We start from the raw sequence: 10,327 nt of genomic DNA, 5'->3' as shown, positions 1-10,327 counted from the left end.
TTCAACCATAACGATACTATGACTGAGGAAAAAGGGGATGAGGAGGGAAAAGACAAGATGGTCAGGAGAGTGGGCTTCTAAAAAGAAGCCAGTATACCCACGTCTCGTTACTAAAAGAACTGAGAGGCGAACCAGATGACTGGCGCAATTATTTGCGTATGGACACCTCAGCCTATTGTCAATTGCTAGAGTTGGTAACACCATACATATTGAAATAAGACACCTCATAAGAAAAGCCATTACACCCCATGAAAGACTCACAGCAACTCTCAGATATCTTACAACAGGACGCAGCGTCAAGGACTTAGAGTTCACAACCATAATATCCAAACCAGCGTTAAGCCAAATAATTCCTGAAACCTGTAATGCAATCTACTTGGTTTTAAAACAGAACTGCTTAAAAACTTTTATACAATTCAATAAATTCCCCGAAAAAATCGTGGATGCATTGCCGCAAATCTGACATTATTAGGTTTTTTTTTTTAAGAAAAATGAAGCGAACTGCAGTGGAACTAGTCGTCAAATAAGTCAAGATCGGACGACTTGTCTGAACATGTATTTTCACGTAACGTTTTATCCTATCAGTTCTGGCAAAACTATGCTTCTACCATCATTTCTACGATCTGACCTTGGATTTCATTTCGATTCGACAAGACGTACGTTTTGCTGTTTACATGCCACGTTTTATTGTATAGGATTTGTCCAGAGATATGTAAGAGAGTTGTCCTATCCAACAAAACGTACAATAAGACGTAGCGTGAAAACGGGCCTTTAGTTACGTTTCTCTGTACTTGGTTATATATTTAGTGACAGAGACGTTGGTAGTAAATTTCTTGATAAACAATAGTGAATTGATATTCTTGGCTGATATGCGGATACCTTTGGTAGTCCAGAGTTTGTTATGTTTTGGTTCAATTGTAATTAAAGGAAATGTCTTATTGAGAAGCCGATGTAAAAATCATTGAAATTGTAGTCCAATTGTTGATTTGGAATATGAGGATTCTATAGAACATTTAATGTTTACACCAGGTGGTGAAATTTCCTTATTAAATGATAAGTCAATGGAGGTTTTAAATTTTAGACCTACTTTGAATGAAGAACCACTCGATGTATCAGCATCTTTAAGGTGGATATAAAACACCTAATGCATTCCTTGATAACTAGCTTCTCTTTAATAAAGTAAACCACTTGTATAGGGATGTATATTGGGGTTAAGTTGCTAATAACTACATAATGGTATTTATCTTCTGTAATTTTTGTCGTAAACCTGTGTCGCATAAATCCAAAATGATTATATATTTCGATTTCTTTACGTATCTGTTGGATGCCGAAATGTCTTTTCTAACAGCATCATGTTCAGCACAACTTAGCTAATACATTACCAACCAAGGAAAGTTTAGCATTACCCTGCTCCTGCGTATATTTTCCTGTAGTACAGACAAGGATCTCCACTGTAAGAATTTGCCTATCTGCCAGTGTATCCTTGTCAGTGTATTGTCAGTTTATTTTGGGATACCATCCTGTAAAGAGTAAATCATACTAAAGCTAAGCTGAGAGCGAATTTTACTTCCATGTCACTGTAATTTTGTGACATAAGTATGCAACACTATGTACGTTTATTACAGGGAGATGCATTTGTGTGAATATTCAACGCTGTTTCAAACGATCATTTTGTGAGAAATGTGTCTCTATGAAACAGTTCCAGATTGTCCAGTAAGGAACCCTGGACTGTTAGCTTACTTCGGCTTGGTTTTTGCAGTACTTCAGCCCTATTAGCGCGTCTTCGTCTAATATACTTACTTCATGTCAGGTGATTAAAACGAATATATTACTTTTACGACCAGCTCTGGATTGAAGCATTTTGTAACTGAAGCTTTTCTGGCAAGTTAATCAGATCGTATATGCTGCGGTAACCTGGAATCTATACAAGTGTAACACTGTTATATTCCATCAGTCTGTCGAGTTCTCCTCGCAGTTAATCAAATATATATCGCAGAAAGGAGGAATTTCTCCAAAACAAAAGAAAAAGGACAGGAATAAAGAATCACACACAGGTACACTTTTATGTCTTTATTTTATTTTTTACATAAATCTACTTAACATAATTTAAAACAGTCATATAATTCGACTTAAAACAGAGTTAAAATATAATGGGTATTTCTTAATGAGATTCTTTTAATACTGTAGATGTCTTATACTGTGATCTTTATTAGTAAAAGAATTTTTAAATCAATATCGGTATTTTAAATCTTTTAAATCTTGTCTTTAAATGGATTTTTGATCGTATTCAAATCGGATCTTTTTTTATTGTAGCCAAATAACTGAGCACAATCAGAATTTTAAACGAGCCTGGACTTGTATACGAGGTTTGTTAAAATAAAAGTCACTTTTAAAATTTTTTTCCGTCGACCGTCCATTTATGATCAATTTTAACACCCTCAAAATCATTGATTAATGACCCCTATTAATGAATAATTTTCTATTAATGAACGATTTTATTATAGGCAACACAACATACTCGTACATTGCTTGCATAAATTAATTAAACGCTCTGTGATTGGCAGTGACCTGTGGTGTAAGCAACCAAACATATACCTATTTATATTCCCACTAAAAAATTAATTTAAAATGAAGTAGCCGCTGTTAGTACTATCTGTCATTAGTGTCATTGTATGTCATTATTTACTTTATTGTTTAAAATTCTGCGTATTTGAAAAATCAAAGGATGGATATTGACGAAGAGTTTAATTTAACTCCACCAGAATTTCTTCTTCTATCACAGAATTTACAGAGGTCCAAGAAGACTTAAATATAAATTTGTCAAAATGCTATACAGCAGATAATCATTTATCAATATCTTCCTTTAATTTTAGTAATTGCGCCATTTCGAATATTAATGTTTACTATAATAAAACTACCACTAAGGAAACGTTGAATAAAGTCAATGAAAGCTGAAAAAATTGTTGTTTATCGTTAAGTAAATAAATATTTAAACTAAGATATCTTTATTTCTAAAAAGTACGGTCAATGGAAAAGTTTTGTAACGAACTCGTGAATTAAAATGGCGATTAACATTGTTCTGAAGCTATTTTCAAGGCGATTAACAATCTCGAACATTAACGCGCTCGCTTTGCTTACGCGTTAAAATATCTCAATTGTTAATCGCCCTTATTAATACACTTGTTGGTTAAATAACTATTAAAATAATATAATAATAAAATATTAAAATAATCTTAAAAAAGTAACTGAATATTGCATAAAAGGGTGGCCAGATAAAAAAGTATTAGATAATGATAAGTTAAAGAACTATTTTAAAATAAAAAATGATTATTTTTCAATGAAAGAGTTTGCATGCCTAAAACACTACAAAGTCATGAAGAAAGTTTGGAGAAAACAAAAAAGTTGGCCAGAAAAATACTGACCTAGAATAATAACTGACATTGAAAATTATATATCTAGGTGTCATATTGGCGAAAAATATCCATTTCAGATGGTGAGGTTTGATATTAAATTATGCCTCAAAATATTACTTAATGTTAGTTGATTACTACAGCAATTAGTTTGAATTGAAAGAAATACAAAGTAAGTGTATAGATGAAATTTTAAAGCAATTAAAAGCAATATTTTCCAATTTTGGGATCCCTGCAAAATTCATATCTAATAATAATCCCTACAGCAGCTTTAAATTTAAAGAATTTTGTAGTCATTAAAATATACAGTGTGTATTTAAGTCCTAGGTACTCAAAATCGAATGGGTTGGCCGAAAAGACAGTACATATATGTAAACAAATATTAAAAACATGTAACAACGAAGACGAAATGTTTGTTCATTTGTGAAATTATAGAGTTACACCACTATGTGGTCTTAGTGCTTACCTTCAGAGTTGTTACAAAGGAGGACACTAAGAACAGGTTTGCCTATGTCAAATAGATTGATAAAACCCAAAATCACTAATGAGTATGAGAGAGAAAAATAGAAAGAAAGTTGATATCAAAAAACTATTACAATAAATCGGCTCAGCGCAACTCAGATTTTAATGAAAATCAAGATATATTATTTAAATTAAAGAAGGATGTGTGTTGGACAAGGAACAGTTATTCCAAACACTAACAATACATGTTCATACCAGGTGAGTGATCAAAACGGAAGACTTTACAGGAGAAATTCTTCCTTTCTAAAAAATACAAAAATCCAACAGTTATAAATTCGCCCGACAATGAGAATGTAAGAGTAAACTGTAAACCCAGTAGGGGTGATTCATCTTATGATGGGAACACTTATATGGCTAGTGGTAATGATGAATACAATAACGAAAATATTTGTAAATCTAATGACACGTCAAGTGAGTGTCAAAATGTTATCAATAGGGAAGCAAAATGTACAAGATCAGGTAGGGTTATCAGTTTACCAAATAAGTTAAGAGACTATTATAGATAGCATTAGTAAAAAAATATGTATTTGATAATTTACAATTTTTATAATCTATGTAGTAGTATTAGTTACTAGTATTTGTAGAATTCTGATATTGTCAATATCTAGAAGGGGATATTGTTACATACATGATACTTTACAGTGTTATGTCTCATTTTATATGATCTATGATCATGGAGACAGGTGACAGATGGTCTGGGAATAGAGGCCACACTTTTTACCTAATAAACGGATTCGCAAGTTAATTTTGTATTACTTTAAATTAATATTAAGTCAACCTGAAACATATTTTTGGAATCATAATGAAGCCAAATATATATTAATGAATACATATTTTTTTTCGAGAAAACTAAAGTCATCTTTTTTTAACAAACCTGGTATGGGTACTTAGGAATATTGCTCTGAAGCGTCTGGTTGTTTTCTTGACATTTTAATATTATTTACCATTTTAAACCAATTTTAAATAATACCAAGGGGGATCATAACGATCCGTTTATGGACATCCTTGATAATATTAGTAGTAGTAAATCGACCCGCACCAAAAATAATAATAATAGTAATTAAAAGAGATGAGGTAATAATTAGTCAAGTTATTCATTGATGAAAATAAATTCTACAATAAAGTTTCTAAAATATGAATACAACAAAAACCTATTTTACCCCTATAATCTAGTTTGAAAAATTTGTTAGCTTTTTATAAAATATACATGTCCTTCTTATTATTTATATAACTTGTCTTTTATCATTACCCAAGGAATGATTAAATTGAGCCTTTAAAATTTATATTTTATGTTAATACTTCTATAAAAATACTTTCTATATTTCCGCTAAGTAAGCACAATTATTAACAAGTGAATTAAAAAAAAACTGAGATATAATATTCGAAAAATTATAATACTATAACAAAATTCTACTAATAGAATAAGAGAACATTCCATCGTTTTATAACCACCAAAACACACCACCAAAAGTATTTATGTCTATCATGCGCTAAAGACTTCAAAGAAAGTATAGTCCTTTTCCATCATATTGATAGCACATTATGTATGCAAATCCTCAACAGGTCAAAAAAACCATAGGCGTCACCCTATACTTGTTTTGAAATAAATAAAAAAAATTAATATTTTAAGATGCCGTCAACAATTCATTATCTGTTAAAAAATCTTCTGTAAAATAAGTGTCCACTAATCTCACTATACCTTTTTTATGCGTAAAAAACGTCGGTATATATGCCACACGATTATTGTTAATTATACACGGGTGATTAACGAGAGAATTCAATGTTTCACGAAATAAATTAATGTAAACAGTAATTTAAAGGTGATTATTGTTTTCTATACAAGTTATCGCCTGACACAAAAAGAATACCTTCTTTGAACGATTACCTGGAATTACTGATAAGGCTTCACTAATGATAGTTTAAGTAGTTTTTATGCCACATTACAGCTTATGCCAATAATATAAATTAGAAATTGTTTGCATCTTCCATTTAGTTTGTAGATGTACATTGTTCATGTCTTACCTACCTACGTTTTCGGTGTCGATATTTTGTTATTTGCATTTAAAAATGACGTCGACAACAGGTTTTATCCCGGTTAAGTGTAGTTTTAAAGGTGCCTTCAGTCTAAGAGAGAAAAATATAATATTAAATGTAGACGATGCACTTGTACATCAACGCCCTATAAGTAATGTTCGTGAAATCGTTAACATGTGTTCAAATATGAAAGGGGTTGGAGAAGCAACAATTTATAGATTCCTAAAAGAAAGAAAAGGAGGAACTGTTTCATCTCCCAAGAAGAGTGGAGGGAGTAATACCCTTGGAAATTGAAGAAATACATAAAAACATGATAAGACGCAGCGTCCACTCTTTTTTTTTTAACAAAGAATTTCCAACATTGGACAAAATCCAAACATTAATTAGAGAAAACGAAGAGTTACCAATCATAAGCAACAAGAAATTATGGGGACTATTGAGAGAGATGGGATTTCGTTGGCAAAAGAATAGAAGAAAATCCGTTTTAATTGAAAAAGATTACATTGTATGTTGGAGACGAGATTATCTAAGAACTATTAAAAAGTACCGAGCAGAAGGGAAAACAATTTTTTATTTGGACGAGACTTGGCTAAATGAAGGTCATACTGTACCATATCTATGGGTTGATACAAATGTGAAAAGTTCCCGTCAGGCATTCATCGAAGGTGTATCTACTGGAATAAACAATATTCCCGTTGGAAAAAACGCAGACTCATAATAACTCACATTGGAAACGAATACGGTTTTGTCAATGGTGGATTATTAAGTTTTGCCTCAAAATCAACCAAAGATTACCACGAGGAAATGACTGCTGACGTTTTTGAAGAATATTTTGAGTAAATGTTGGATTTAATTCCAAAAAATTCTGTCATAGTCATGGATAATGCTAGTTACCATTCAAGACTAGCAGAAAAATTGCCAACAACGGCATGGAAAAAAGGAGAGATAATCGAATGGTTGGATAAACACGCAATTGAGTACAAGGAGAATTCGACAAAAAAGGAATTATTACCTATTGTAAGGCAACATAAAGCAGCTTATAAAAATATATATAATTGATGAAATGGCATTAAACCGTGATGTAATTATTTTACGTTTACCCCCATACCACTGTGATCTGAATCCGATAGAAAATATATGGTCTCAAGTAAAGGGTGAAGTCGGACGCAACAACAAAACTTTTAAATTAGAAGACTTAAAACAATTATTAGAACATTCCTTATCAAAAGAAACTCCAGAAAATTGGAAAATGCTGGTAGTCATGCTCACAAGGAAGAAAATAAAATGTGGAATTTGGATAATATGACTGATGCAATGCTGGAACCGGTAATAATTAACATTGGAGTTGAAGATTCCTTAGATTCTGAAGAAAGCAGTGAATCTGAAATGGAATATATACCAAAATATATACCAATTATAATACCATAATAATACCATAATAACCAATAAAATAAACATCTTACATTTCTTGCAAATTCATTAGTACCTGTTAATCTCCATCACTCCGACACTGGCAACTTTATTTAGGGATTAGTAACCCTCAAAACTATTGTATTCTATTCTGCTTCAACCTTTATACCTGGTGGTCATACTCAATTTAAAATTGTTTTCCTATATACTTCTGTAAACTTGTTGACAAATATCTATTTTTCATTGAGTCACCCGTATCAACAGTTTAGGGATTTGCATACATAATGTGCTATCAATATGATGGAAATGGACTATATAGTAATCGTCAACTAAGAAGAACCCTTTCATCTGAACAACCGATTTTTATGTTTTCATTGAATCTGCGATAGAGTAATGTCTCTCCCAAAATTTGTACGAAAATATTCACAAAATTATACGAAAATACAAAGAATAATTTAAAAAAAAGCAAACAAACTAAAAACATGTATATGGTGAGAAAGGGATAGAAAAACTAGAAGCAGAATATGAAATGGGAAATATGCATAAACAAATAAGAGAAGTGAACGAAATTGTCAATAAAAATCAACAAATACACAAAAGAAAAGAATTATTAATACATTTACACCAGAAATCAAGAAGATGGGATTAGTATGTTAGGGGGCTGTTCCAAAACGAAAGAAGTGAATTGCAGGAGATACAAGAATTAAAGCCTTCAGAGAAATAAAGAAAGGCAGCTGGACTATAGTAGAAGCCACATTCTTACAAGGATCATCATTGTTAAACAGCTTCTACAAAATCATTCATCAGACAAAGACTCTCAAAATACATTAAAACTAAAAAGTCAACAATAGATGAAATAATAGTACACATAATCACACAGTCAATTGAGAAGTGTTACGAACACGATATCGATTTACACATGTTTTTCATAGATTTCAAGCAAGCATTTTACAGCCTAATCAGACCCGACCTAATATAAGACATGAAAAATCTAGATATCCCAAGGGATCGACAGCAGCAATAATGACAGATGACGGCATCTCCAAAAATATAAAAATAGCAATTAGAGTGCGACAGGGCGACTCTCTATCAAAGTTACTATTTAACGTCGCTATAGAAGAAACAATAAAACCTAGTGAAATGAAAGGTACAATTATAACATCAACATCGCAACTTCTGGCGTACGCTAACTACATAGCACTGATTAGCAGAAACCTAAATAGTTTAAAGGAAGAATTTGCAAGGAAGCATCCAAGAGGGCCCATAAGATATTCCAGGGGAATTTTATCAGCCCATAGAACAGGCGGATTTTAGAAAAGGCTATGGAACAAACGATCACCTACTGGTAATAAAAAATCTTATAGAAAAATGCACTGAATATAATAAACCACTAGCTTTAATATTTGTCGACTATGAAAAGGTATTCGACACCGTAAATCAACAAAAAATGTTGGAAGCCTTGACAGAATGCCGAATTGACTATCGGTATATAAATATAATTAAACACATATACCAAAACGCAACAGCCAGTGTTAGAGTGGGTGATCGTCTTCTTCTTCTTCTTCAAGTGCCCTGTCCGTTGCGAACGTTGGCTATTAACATGGCAATTCTGATCTTGTTTGCGGCGCTTCTGAATAGTTCGACCGATGTGAGCCCGAACCACTTCCTCAGATTTTGGAGCCACGAGTGTCTTCTCCTGCTTACTGTCTATTTTTCCCTGGACAATCAATTGCAGTAGACGGTACTTATCGTGTCTCAATATGTGCCTTAGATATTCAAGCTTTCTTTGTTTAATTGTATTCACGATTTCTTTTTCCTTCCCGATTCTTTGGATTACCTCTATGTTGGTGACATGTTCGGTCCAGGATATACGAAGAATGCGTCGGTAAACCCACATTTCGAATGCTTCTAGTTTTCTCTTGAGCGTCTCCGTCAGCGTCCAGGTCTCCATACCATGCAGTAAGATCGGAAAAATGTAGCATTTAACTAGATGTAGTTTTAGGGGAAGAGACAAATCCCTGCTTATGAGGAGCTTTTTCATATTGCTAAATGCTGCTCTAGCTCGTTCTATTCTCGCCTTAATTTCTGTGGCCTGTTCCCATTTTGCATTTACGTTGGTGCCAAGGTGATCGTCAAACCCAGAAACTCCCGATACAGCGTGGAGTACGCCAGGGGGACACCATATCGCCGAAACTCTTCACTACGCTTTTGGAATATATATGTAAAAGGGCAAAACTGACCGACAAGGGCATAAACATAAACGGAGATAAGCTTAGCCGTCTAAGGTTTGCAGATGATATTGTACTAATAGCTGATAAGATAGATGAGGCCAAAGAACTTTTAAATCAGCTCTACCTTTCCTCGCTAGAAGGGGGATTGAAAATAAATATATCTAAAACCCAGATGATGACAAATCTTGTAGTCAGCGAAGATATATGCGTAGGAACAAGATCCATAGACCAGGTAATGGCCTATAAATACCTAGGTCATGAGATTCGCATAGGAAAAGATAACCAAACCGTTGAGCTTCTCCTTCGTATAAGACTGACTTGGGCAGCCTTCGGCAAGCTGAACCATATTTTCAAATCGTCTGATATACCAATATGCCTTAAAAGAAAAACGTTTAATCAGTGTGTTTTGCCAGTGTTAACTTACGGTGCGGAAACGTTGACCATAACAAGGAGAACAGTTCAAAAGATCCGTGTGTGTCAAAGGGCGATGGAGCGTGCTATGTTGGGCGTTTCACTACGAGACAAGATCCCAAATCGCCAGCTACGACAAAGAACAGGAGTGGCTGATGCAGTAGAGAGAGTAGCTACACTGAAATGGAACTGGACAGGTCACGTGGCTCGAATGACAGGTAATAGATGGACAAAGCGGATACTGGAATGGAGACCAAGAGATGATGCCTACCGAAACAGAGGTCGTCCACCAACACGTTGGACTGACGA

The sequence above is a fragment of the Diabrotica undecimpunctata genome, chromosome 8, assembly GCF_040954645.1.
Source record: "Diabrotica undecimpunctata isolate CICGRU chromosome 8, icDiaUnde3, whole genome shotgun sequence".
Taxonomy (NCBI): domain Eukaryota; kingdom Metazoa; phylum Arthropoda; class Insecta; order Coleoptera; family Chrysomelidae; genus Diabrotica; species Diabrotica undecimpunctata.
Note: the sequence above shows the minus strand (reverse complement) of the source record.